At 42.3% G+C, this 12,936-nt stretch overlaps 1 protein-coding gene and 1 pseudogene across 3 annotated transcripts in view; one reads left to right on the top strand and one right to left on the bottom strand.

The window, feature by feature from the left end:
* Positions 1-12,936, top strand: part of WBP1L (WW domain binding protein 1 like) — a 59,822-nt gene that overhangs the window by 27,985 nt on the left and 18,901 nt on the right. The window lies entirely within an intron of this gene.
* LOC105309665 lies at positions 8-597 on the bottom strand (annotated as a pseudogene).

Below are 12,936 nucleotides of genomic sequence, written 5' to 3'. Positions count from 1 at the left end.
CCCCCAGTTTTTAAAACAAGTTCTGCCCAGTTTTATTAAAGAAAAAATTTGCATGATTTACTTTTCACCAGTCTGTTCTGGCATGCTTCTAATGCTATCAGAATCACCTGGATCAATGATAGTGTGCATGCTCTGTCATATTTTCCACACTCTGTGCCCAATTCAGTATTATCACCACTGTAGTGAATGAACACCAATCTTGGCCAACATGGCGTAGTACTCTATTTCAGATCTCCTCAAGGCTGGGCAGTTGCTGGCGAGGATGACTAGTTTTGCTTTGCCTCGTCTGATCGTTTCCAGAGCCTGTTTGTACCCCAGCACGTACTTTGCACTTTTCATAACAAGTTGGAGCCTACAGTTGATGAACTCCAGGGACTTTTTCATCTTTTTTTGCGGCCACCATTTTCCTGCCTTAGGTGTGGGATGGCCCCCAACCAAGAGCAGCCACCCTATGGAGACCATTTTTAATGTTACCCTTGGTCCTAGGTGGAATTAAACCGTTTCTTTGAATAGTATTGAACTTTTATTGCAATAGATCTCTGATACTGGTCTCTAGATGAACAGGCACACAAAACAAGTCCCATTATTATTTCTTTGGCTCCCAACCAAAGCCTGCTACAGGGGGATAGAACTCCTGAGAAAAAATGGGGTTAAATTTAGGAATTTTGCTTAAAATGAAGAATATGTCCCTGAGACCCCATATATCTGCTCTTCACTGTCAGATAAAACTGTGGTGAATCTCTTTTAAAGCAGATCAACAAATTAACTTGTACCTTCGATATTTCAGATCCCTTTGAAAACTGTTCCTCTTTCTGGGCTAAGCGAGTATTTGATTTGATCAAGAGCCATTTTCAGGATATAACAAAGACTTTGATGATCTAAAATGCAGTCATAGAAAGGCTATTGAACCTAAAGTCAGAAGACCAGGATTTTGACAGCCCCAGTTCTGTCACCTGCAGCCTTAGGCTAAGTGTCAGTTCCTTATCCATAAGATGAGGGTAAACTTTTCCTTTTAACCTAACAGCTAAGTTATTGCAAAGTTCCTCAAAGGTAAAGTCCATATCTTATCTATCTGTTGTTTTTGTTTGTTTATTTTTGTTTTTGTTTGTTTGTTGTTGGGGTTTTTTTTTTTTGGTGCCTGTTAGCATCTAGCATGAAAGTTTAGGATAACTGCTAAGCATTAAATTCTTTCTACTCAAATTTGGGCTTTAGCTCCAGAAAACTTGTTTTAAACTGTGTGAGTGCTCTGAACCTCGGGTTCCTATTAAAAGGGGGAATATATAACATAGATAAAAAAGCCCAGCCAAATACTCGATAAACACAGTCGCTGGGCAGAACTTGGTTCTCTCTTTTTTTAATTTATTTTTTATTTTTTACATTTTAGTTTCAAGTATACAGAACATTAGTTAGACAACTATTTATCTTGTAAAAAGATCCCCACAATTGTTCCCTCACTCCTGACCCTCCACCTAGCCAACGTATTAATGCTAACTGCATTCCCTATGCCATGCTTCCCATCCCCATGACCATCAGCTACTAATTTGTACTTCTTTAACCCTTCACCCCATTCTCCCAGCTCCCCAAACCCCCTCCCCTCTGTCTGTCTTCAAATTGTCTACTGTATTTGTGAGTCTGTTTTTGAGTAGTTTGTTCTTTTTATTCTTTAGATTCTACATATAAGTGAAATCATAGTGTTTATCTTTCTCTCTCTGTCTTAACTACCTTCTAGTTCCATCAAAGCAATATCTTTTTCCATCCCCTTCCTTTTCATATGTAGGGGTCTTGTTTTCTTATCCTTTCAGCCACTCTATCTTTTGGTTGGAGCACTTAATTCTTTTCTATTTAAGGTACTTATTGATAGGAATGTAGTTGTTACCATTCTTTATTCCTGTTTTTGATACATGTTTTTTCTTCTTAAAGAAGTCCCTTCGACATTTCCTGTAATACTGGCTTGGTGGTGATAAATTCCTTTAGCTTATATTTGTCTGGGAAGCTCTATCTATTCTTCAACTCTAAATGATAGCTTTGCTGGATAAAGTATCCTTGGTTGTTTATCCTAGGTCTTAATCCTGTCGAATGTTTTTGCCAAGCCCTTCTGTCCTGCATAGTTTCTTTTGAGAAATCAGCTGCCAGTCTTATGGGTGTTCCCTTATAAGTAATTATTTGTTTTTCTCTTGCTGCTTTTAATATTCTTTCTTTGTATTTAACCTTTGCCATTTTAATTATAATGTGTCTTGGTATGGGCCTCTTTGGATCCCTGGTTTTTGGAATTCTCTAAGTTTCCTGGGGTTTTATGTGCATTTCTTTCACCCGGATAGGGAAGTTTTCCATCATTATTTCTTCAAACAGCTGTTCAACATCTTGATTTTCTTCAGGTATGCCAATCAGATGGATATTTGGAGCTTAAATAGTGTTCCATATCTTCCTTAAATTGTTTTTATAGCCTTCGCATCTTTTTTCTTGCCGTTCTGATTAAGTGTCCTGATTGGCTTCCCTGTCTTCTAGATAGGGTATTTGATCTTCTTCTTTATTCACTTTATTTATTCCTTTGCTTATTCCATTTAATATATCTCTAATCTCAGATAATGTGTTCTTCATTTCAGACTGGTTCCCTTTTATAATTTCCATTTCCATTTTTATGTTTTTTATCTCTTTGTTGAAGTTCTCACTGAATTTATCAACACTTCTCAAAAGTTCATTGAGCATCTTTATAACCAGTGTTTTGAACTCTGCATCTATTATATTACTTGACTCCATTATGTCTGGATCTCTGTTCTCTTCTCTCATATAGTTTCTGCTTCTTTGTCTTCCCATTTTGGCTGCCTTTCCGTGTCTGTTTCTATGTACTAAGCAAAGCTCCTAAGTCTCCTGGTCTCAGTGTGGGTTTGTGAAGTAGGTGTCCAGTGGCACAGTCCTTAGCCCAAGCTTGTGCCCTCTGGAGCCACCTGGTAAGATTCAGCAAGCAATCCACAGATGCTGTGTTAATAGTTGCCTCAAAAGGCCACACGAGAAACCAAGGCTGCCCCCAGTGTGAGTCTCAGCGAGGAGCGCCTGACTCGCTGAGGATACACCTGGATGTGGCTTGGGTGGGGCCGTGAGGTGGGGGAGGCAGGATTTCATGGAATCTTCTGGGCAGAGAGACCTCTGTTATCCAGTTTGATGACCTCACGGCTATGGCGGCACAGTGTCTGGTGCACTGGTAGAGGGGTGGGCTCATCAGGGAACAATGGATACCGCCTGGTACTTCTGTACATAGTGAGTCTCTCCTCAGCCCTCACTCCAACATGTCTCCTTGTAAGTCCCTGGTGCCCCCTGCGCACAGCCAAATCAGCACTGTTGCTCAGAGTGAGCAGGTCTGTCACTGCGAAAATCCATTTGTGGACACGGCCCCTTTAAGAGGTGTCTGCTGCTGCCACAGCCTCGGTCTCACTCCGCTGCTTGGGACTGGGCAGCCCCACATCCTCACCCCATCCTACCTTATGCCATTGCAGAGTGAGTTCTTGGATTTCTCCCTAATTGTATGGCTTGTTCATCCCAGGCGATTTTTCCTTGCTGCTGCTCTTTGTTTCCGTCACAACTTTGATTTGGTCGCCAGAGGGATGAACAGAGCCTCTCTAATCTACGCCATTTTTTTCTTCGGTTCTCTGCCTCTTGAGTGTTGTGGCAGGAGGTTTTCCTGATTCCGCAGAGGTGTTCCCCTCATGCAGGGAAGAGGGACCCTCTTCTTTGTCCAGGCACTTATTTTACGTGTCTTCGGTAAAGTGTTTCTTGAGTCTCAGTGTAGAGAATTCAGATGTCTTCTATTATATTTGGGCCTCTGCATAGTGCCTTAACTTCAGGATGAGGAGATGAAGGAGGTATTACTGAACTTGAGAGCAGGGGGAACTACACAGATGCCCACAGGGGCCAAGCAGGGACATGCTTGAGTCAAGCAGATGGGGTATTGGTCAGTAGGGATTGCAGAGGAGGCTCTGGTGGAGCCAGAGCCCATTCACATCTGTGACCCAGCCTGATGTGGCCCTAAGGCCTTAAAATGTGGCCCTGAATTTTCAGGAGAAACTGGAAATCTGAATTTCTGTACGAATCCTTCTCATTTAAAAATGTTGACAGATAATTCCATTTTCTAAAAAGTTGGGAAAAAAAGGTACCACGTGGGCTTAGAACTGATTAGTGAGCCCATTGTGGCCTGAGGGCCACCAGTTTGCAATCCCTGCTTTCAAATAAAGCAGGAGAGGGAGTGATACAACAGGGAAGGAAAGGACTTGCCTCCATGGGATCAACTGTGAACACGAGTCAGCTAAATTGCTTTCCTGCTCTGCTGGAGTGCCACTTGCTCTGTCACATGTTACCTGCCATTTCGTCCTTCACTTCTGCACCAGCCTTTGCTGAAGATGCCACATTTCTCAGTGCATTTATTCTGTGGCAGAAGAGGGATGAGGGATTGCCGGGGGTACCTCAAAGCAGGACTAATTTTCCTTCTAAGTGTCCAGGGGTGAGAGTGGCATATTAACCCAATGTCCTATACACTGCAGCCAGCCAGACCTTGCAGGCCTGCATGCACTAGGACATCGGCAAGTAGCCTTTAATAAAACCATGGAATATGTTGCAACTTCCAGGCTTTGCTCTGGGATTTTCCTACCAGGGTCAAGTGTTTTTTTTCTGAGTTTGTTATTCAGGTTTCTAATAGCAACACAGGAAATGGATTTTAATTTCTTTGCTGGCTGCTCTGTTTGGGGGCTGTTTAATGAGGATCCAGTTGCAATGCAGCTTTGGCAGTGGCAGTACTAGTATGGATAGGAGGGTACCCAAATAAGATGTTTCTTTTTAAAAATTTTACGTTTATGGTGTACTGGATGTATGTTTTTATGGACTGAGGCAGAGAGAGTATAAATGATGTACCTTGATTCTAAGTGGCTACTTTGGGGGGTAACTGCATTGGGATGTTTTTGAGATTCCACACAAAAAATTAGACTTCTACTGTGTCTGTTGGACGTTTATTATAAATGTAGGGCTGTGATTCTCAAACTTGAATATATGTAGGGCATATATCAGGGAAATGTATTTTAAAAGGCAGGTTTTAAAATGTACAGCTAAAACTTACCAGATTTCGTTAACCAACGTCACCATAAAAAATTTTTAAAAATAAATAAAAAATTAAAGACAGGCCTTCAGTCTGCCCCCAGAGGTTCTCAGTCTACGTTCTTAACAGATACTCAGTGATTCTGGGCCAGTGGGAAGCACATCTCTGTGCTGTTGCATTTGCTGTCTACTTTAGGGCAAATTCACTTATTCGTGAGATGCCCTGATTAGTTCTGATTCACTGTGTCGCCCTTCCTGGGATTCTGGAGCCTGTCGGTCTTTGGGAGGAGACTGACAGGATTGTCCCAGAAGGCTTGGGGAGGTTGAAGTAAACAGCCCCCCTCCCTGCAATAGGAGGGCCCCGAACTCTCTTCAGCAGCACACTGCAGCCCGCTCTCAAAGCAGCAGCTGTTTCCATTGGTTCTAGGCTTTTCTTTTCTTTCATCCTTTCTATTCTTTTTTGTTGTTATTGTCCCAGGTTTTTCTCAAGTGTGTCAGTAGCTCAAGTCTTTGACTTTACCCTTAACGATGCTTTACAACTAGCAGGTGAGAGACACTGGCGTTCCTGAACCCAGGGAGGAGTCTAGAAGCCTGAAGGGGTAAAAGTACACTGTCAGATTTGAGGAATGAGACTGAATCTTATCAGATTAGATTTACTGGCTTGGTTAGGGGTTAAGTTCCTAGAAATGGCCTGCCCTTATCAGAAAGGATGAAATTGAGCTCCTTTAGCTAGTAAAGCTTAAAGATATAATTATCATATGTAGTATGTGAAAGAGACAAAGTAGCATGTGACCATGCCTACCATCAAAGAAAGAGAGATTAGACTAACAGGTAGAAAGCGATAGGCCAAGACTCTTTTGCTGAACCATTTCATTCCTCTGCCGGGCTCCCTTTCCTTCACCCCCAGCTCTCCTGTAACCTTTCCACCCAGTTCAAAATGTGTGCCCTTCAGCAGTTCAACTTATCTTCTTCAGCTTTCCAAACAGCCTTAAAAACCAATAGTATTAGGGGAAAAGTAAGTTTAGCTTCCTCATTGTAAAATATAGGTAAATCCACATTAAAGAATTTTTTTTATGACCGCCTAAAATCATTTTCTAATAGAGGACCTGGAAGTACTGCAATTTCAGAATTTGGAGATTCTGTCTTAGGATAGAACAAAAATAGCTGATTCTGAGTTGCTGGTTGCCTTTTCTCATTTAGCCATTTCAGATCTGTCTTGTTTATGAAAACTTTGTTATCCTCTGGTTACAGAACATTATCCAGATCCGATAGAACTCAGCTCCAGTAGATACGCAGTGCTAGGTCTGCTTTCTGGAAAGCCATTCCTGATTCAAGAATGGAAGAAAAGTTGATTTTTTTGCTTATTCTGCAGTAGCAGCCACAACCTGGGTGGGGAAGGAAGGAAGGATGGAAGGAAGGGAGGGAGGAAGGAGGGAGGGAGGGGAGAGGAGGGAGAAGAAAGGAAAAAAAGAAAAAAGGGAGGGGGCCCCAATTTAAAAGTAAATATGATTGTTGCAAAAGTATTTTGATATTTATTCAAATCTAGAGAGAAATTGGCATTATAGTCATCAATGAATTTACAAACTGTGGTTTTTGGATATTATTTTAACTCTTGTACAAAGCATTGTAAGTCTGGCTTCTTTTGAATTCTCAGCCCTTCCTTTCACATTACTCTTCCTGTGGTTCACTGTACTCAGCCACACTAGCCTTCTCCTTGAGCACACCAAGCTTTCCCTGCATTGGTGTTTTTGTGTGCACCTATGGGAACAGTGTTCCAGTCCCTCTGCCTGGAACACTTCCCATAGGTTGGCTTTTAAGCTGGCTGCTTCTCATCAGTCAGGGCTCTCCTCAGATGTTACCTTCTCTGGAAAGCCTTTCCTGACCACCCCATCTGAATACTTTTGTCCCGTTATTCTCTGTTATTATCCTTATGAAGCTTATCACCATTTCATATTCTAATTCCGCTTGTTAATTTTCAGTCTTTCTCATTAGAATGTATTAAGATCTTTTTGTCTTTGTTATTCTCCAGTTTCAAACGGTGTGCCCAGATGTGTTTATTATTGTCTGAAAATTTCATATCTTTAATCAGTTCTGGAAATTTTTCAGTTATCTCTTTAAGTATCGCTTCTCCTCCATTCTCTCCTCCCCTTCTTGAGCTTCTTGTTTCTCATTTTCCATATACATGTTTTCTCTTAATTGGTAGAAGCCCTTTGCTGGATAATTTTCTCGGATCTGTTTTCCAGTTCACTAATTCTCTTTAACTTGGTCTAATTTCTGCGTAACCTATCTGTTGAGTTTTTAATTTCAGTAACTATTTTTCTACAAGTTTTATTTTATTTCTCCCCCAAATCTTCTTGGTCACTGTCTCTTTTTCAGTCTGTTCTTTTCTCATGTTTTTCATTCTTCTGTTTTGGCTGTAATCATTTGAAATATGCTTATATGTTATAATTTAGTCATTCTATTATCATAAGTTGTGTGCAGGGAGTCTTATTATGGCATTTGTTGAGTCTCCCCCGGCTTTTTGTGATGGATTATTTCTGCATAGATTTTTGTTTTTTGCATTGTGAGCTCATCTTCAACAAAGTTCATCGAGAATCCTTCATGCTTAAAGATAGGTGTCTTCAGAGTTTTACATTTCTTCTGCCAGACGTCACAGGGTTAGTTCCGGCCCAGGACCACTTTTAGTGTTAAGTTTTTGGTTTGGGGATTCTCAGACCATGTAGTAGTACAATTCAAATTTCAAATTAGCTTGCAGAAAGGCCTATGGTTACTGATTAGAGGAGATACTTTTTTGCTCTCAGTTCAGAGCTTTCTTGTTGTCACTCCTTGAGGATCCTTTATGTTGGTGCTCAGTTCCAATTCCCTATTTCACGTGGGCCCAAGAGCAGTGAATAGCCCCTTTCCAGGGCAACTTGAAAGGCTTGACCTCATTTACCACTGTAGTTTCTAGTCCCCCCAACATTTTTGGCCTCTGGGGATCTTCCTTGCTGTCTTACAAGCTCAGCTGTGTTAATTAAAAGGATATTGTTATATAGCCAGGGGTTTTGACCTAGAAGAATTTTTAAATTATATACCCAGCTATATTGCCTTCCCCCAGAATGGATGTCTTCCCCCAGAATCCCTTGCTCATTGCTGTAGCTGTAGCGTTCAGCACAGTGCCCGGCACATGGAGAGAAGGGGTATCAAATACGTATTTGTTATTTGATTTGTGGAATTGGGTGTTTCCATTAGAAAGTGTTCCTTTTCCCTGTAGGGAAAACCAGAGATGTTGCTCAAATTCATTCATATCCAGCACCCAAGATAGTTAGTGTCCCGTGTTTTAGCATCCTGCGAAGGATTTCAATTTTCCTGTTTTTTTACTTTTAAACTGTAAAACTTCAGTGCTTTCCTAAGGACATGAAGATGCTGTTGCCAGTTACTAGCATGGTTTTCCAGCCCCATAAATTGGCAAATGAAAACCGTCCCTGGGCAACCATTACTGCCCAATGTCTCTTTTTGTGCTGGCACTTTGAAAATTCTTATGCTGATTAAATTGACCTTTACAGTGGCTCAGCTAAGAATAGCAGCTATTAGACCTGGAAACTCTTAAGGAAAATGTTGTTAGTCCCATAGTTTATGCTGCCACCAAAGAGATGAGATAATTTTTTGCATATGTGCAAAAGGCATACTGTTCATCCTTTCCATTGTAAAAAATGTTCTTTCCAGTTTGGTGTTGGTTTTGCTTGCTCCTTCTTCGCGCCTGTGCTTTTTGTTTGGTGACTATATGTGCCCTGTATCTTGGAGCCGGTCAATGTGGTACCAGGGCTTGAAGGCACATACCTATAACACATGAGGATCCTAATGGTCATCGCCACAGTCCTCTCTGAGGTAGGAGACCTCGACATAAAAGCACATGTTATTTGCACCAAGTTCCTTCATGGGAAGTTTTAGCATTTATTTGGTGTGGAGTTTTGTGCAAATGAAAACTTTGCCAGGAAGAAGTATCTATAAAATGCAAATCTGATCTTGTCACCTCCCTGCACAGTCTGGTCCCCACTTACCTAACTTCCCTACCTACTTCCTTAACCAGCTCCCTAGCTAGAGCTTTGCTAGTTCCTTTCCTCTGCCTAGAATGTTGTTCTTGTGTCTCTTCCCTAGTTACTAACTTTCTAACCATCCTGACGATCTAAGTTCCATCTTACCTTCCTCCGAGAAGCTATTCTGGACTTTCTGCACTAATTTCCAGGTCTTACCTATTATAAGCTCTCACCAAATCATGTCTTTTTTGGCAGTTTTATCTGTGATTACATTATCATCTTTTCATTAGACTTCAGGCTCCACAAGAACAGTGATTATGACTGTTTTTAGCCATTATGTTCCCTACCCTTAGTTCAGTGCTGGTGCAGGGTACTCAGTAAATGTTGAAAGAAGGAATGCAGACCCCGTGTTCCACACTGGGATGAAACACCATTCTGCTGTTCAGAAAATCAGTATGTCAAAATATGACCTTTCACGCAAAGAAGGGAAGAGTCGCAAGCATGTCGCCCCTCCACACTGCCGGATAGAAGAGGAAAGATCCTATTCCAGGAGCCAGAGAGCTCCATAGGGCACGGTCCTAATCTTTTCCATGGAAGAGGAAATGTCGATTTTATTTGGTTTGGAGCTTTTAGTGGATTTATTTAAGCAACTGAAATGGAAAAAGCAACCGAAGAAGTATAACTTTAACCAAGGAGGCTCCAGCTTAATTATAGTTAAGAAGAGCTCAGGCTCTGGAGTCAGAAAAACTAGATTGCACTGCTTCCTAGCTGTGTGACCTTAGGCAAGTTGCTTAGCCTATCTTGGCCTCAATTCCCTGATACTAATCCATTTCATAGGGTTGCTTCAAGTCTGGATGAAGGAATACATGTAAAGCATTTAGAACAATGCCTGGCACATGGCTAATGCCCAGCACGCATTAGCTATATATTCACCCACCACTCCCTGTCTTCACAGAGGTTGCACAGCCATTATTTTATTAAGCAAAACTTTATGTACTGAGCACTGAGCTTGTACCGGGGATGGGAGAGGGGGATAAGGGGACAGAGCTCCTGTACATAGGGAGAACACAGTTCATTCTCTGGTTCCCCTCTGGAGAAACTGGACTTGTTCTGAACAACATAATATGTGTAAAGTGCTTGAAGATGCTTGGAAGAAAAACAAAGTATAATCTTAAAGGATGCTGAGAATTTTCCATATTCGAACTTTCCATTGTATTCTCTCCAGTTCCTTTTTCTATTCTCTGCGTGTCTGGAGCAGCTCACATTGCAGTGAACTTTACTATTCTGACAGAGTTCGGAGTGACTGCAAAGTGCTGTTTGGATGGTCTTTCATGCTGGGAATGATGGCTCACAAAATAATGTTGATATTGAGAGCTTGGAGAAGTTAAGTAACTTACCGAAGCTCACGCAGTTAATAAGCAGTGGGCTTAATAAGTTAATAAGCTGGGCTTTGAACCCAGATCTGATTGACTCTTTAATCACTTCTGCCTCACGGTGGATCTTGAGCCACGTGGAGGTCGTGGAGGCCTTTGAGAGTCCACAGGGTAAACCACTGTTAGGCTCCTCGTACTACCGAGGGTGGTGGAAAGCACCAAGCAGCATTTGCACACCGCTGTTCTTTGCTGTACTTTGAATGAAAAGAGATAGATTTTAGGAGCTCTTGAGCTCTTGGCTCAAGGCTGCTATATAAGAGGAGATGGGCCTTGGGTAGGATAATAAAGCCTTAGGGTTGAAAGAGACTTTAGACAGCATCTTAACTAGTCACAGGGCCATTGCATAACTTGCCCAAAGTTCTATTCTATCGTGGCAGAGCTGGGACCAAACCCAAGGCACTTGGAATTTTTTCCCATACCAGCAGGTCTCTCTCTGGAGGAGTTCACCTTGACATTCACATCTCACTACCCCTGGTCTTCCTTCATTTTTTCCTTGCTAAAGGTCCATGAGCCCATTTATCTTCTTTAACTGCCCACCTCTTTCCTTCCTCCTGCAGCAGAAATGACAATTCCCATAACCAAGACCATCCCAGGCAGCTTGGGGACTCTTCTCTGGGGGCAGAGGGAGGAGAACACAGGGTGAGATATACTGGTTAAAAGTGTTTTGAGGAACACTGGATTAAATGGTGCTGGTACAGTTCTGCTCTCCCTAGGAAAAAGAGTGGGGTCCTGTTTATATCAGCCTTCCTGCCTTGGGGGAATGGAAGGGCTGAGAGAAAAGCTGACACCAGTAGGTCAGGAGGGTGCCACTTGTTTAGATTTCAAATGCATTCCATTCCACGCCTCACTTCGGACCAGTTGGCCGCTATGTGTTCAAAACCTGGACCTCATCTGGTGAATTTTCCTGAGGCACAAGTGTCACTGGATTCTTTTAACATGTTGGGGTGTAGGCAGCACGGCCTCTTTTAGAAACTACGCGGACACTCTGAACTGTGTTCTTGTGAGCCAGTGCCAGAACAGCATTTCAAGACTTGGTAGACTCGGGAGAAACTTTTGATGTCCTTGTGAAGGCAGTGTTTTGCTCTGAAGTCAGAGAGAGTGTGTTCTAGCAAAAATGAGTGCAGATCTGCTTTCTCCATGTGTGCCAAGCCTCACAGGAGATATCTCACTGGACAGCCACCCACTAGGTGGCCACATTTTGCATATGGTGTCCATAGGAAGGCCAGCATAGGAAGAACTATGCTTGTGATATCATGAATCCCTTATTGTCAGAGTTTACAAATGCCTTGCCCACGTTTCTTCCTAAATCCCTTTGCCCCAGGGTGTAAGACTCTTAAAGATCAAGAAGCACCTGAGGGTGTATGGTGGAAACCTGCACCAAGGCCAGCGTTTAGCTGTGCCCTTTCTCTTGTCCTCTCCCTGTGGCTTCAGGTGCTTGTACTGTTGCTCACGGCCTCTAGTCCTGTAGACAGTCACTGGCATGCTTTGTTTATACCCTTGGCCAAGAAGACAGCCTGGTAAAGCCAAGCCCAGAGAGGAAGAACTGACCATGTGACTTAAGTTTCCACTGGCAGGCGTCCACCCGGATGTGCACCGTGGGCAGGGTCAGCCTGAGTAGCAGCAAATACAATATCGTGGTTTTAGTTTCTTTGCTGAGCAGGTTTTTTTTTTTCCCTTCTTAACTCAGAGCTTCTTGAAGATAGGGACAATGTCATCTTTGTATCCCTCGTACTCAACATGGTGCTTGGCACGAAGCCCGTGTCCAAAAATAAATGTGTGTTACTTCTTTAGAATAAAGAAATGTTGAAAGCCAGATAGAGCAGGTGACTTATAGGGCTCATCATACATGCATTGTGGTCCAGAGACTGTTTTGAGCTGAAGTTCCGGTTGGCCGGTGGGGTATTTCAAATCATAAAAGTGGAATATAGAAAACCTTTTTTTTCACCTCCATCCCCATCCACCTGTGCTGTGAATAGAATTTGGCAAACTGCTTGATGGTTACTCATTAGTGCCCTTTCTGTAGCCGTCCCTGACAAGGGACAGTGTGAATCCCAGATCCAGTCAGGATCATTGAGAGATAGATCATTCAGTAAGCAAAACTGATCTAGCAAATTGAAATTGGACTAGGTCGCTTGAGCAGGTCGTCCCATTCCTTAAAAGTGAAGAATTTTAGTAGCAGGTTTTTTAATTAGCCTTCTTTTGAATCACACTGTAATTAACCTTGGCGATCATGTGTTTGGAAAGGAGGATAGAATGACTGACTAGAAGCTAATCCTAGAACACATACTGCATTAATTATTCTAGGATCTTTCACAGAAAAGCTGGTTTTATATAAAACATACTGCTAATTACAGGAGAATCATCACCTTCTCAACGGCTGAGTTTAACACCGGAACATCAAGCGTTTC

The sequence above is a fragment of the Pteropus vampyrus genome, unplaced genomic scaffold (genome assembly GCF_000151845.1).
Source record: "Pteropus vampyrus isolate Shadow unplaced genomic scaffold, Pvam_2.0 Scaffold816, whole genome shotgun sequence".
NCBI classification, from domain to species: Eukaryota; Metazoa; Chordata; class Mammalia; order Chiroptera; family Pteropodidae; genus Pteropus; species Pteropus vampyrus.
Note: the sequence above shows the minus strand (reverse complement) of the source record. Positions and strands in the feature narration are given on the sequence as shown.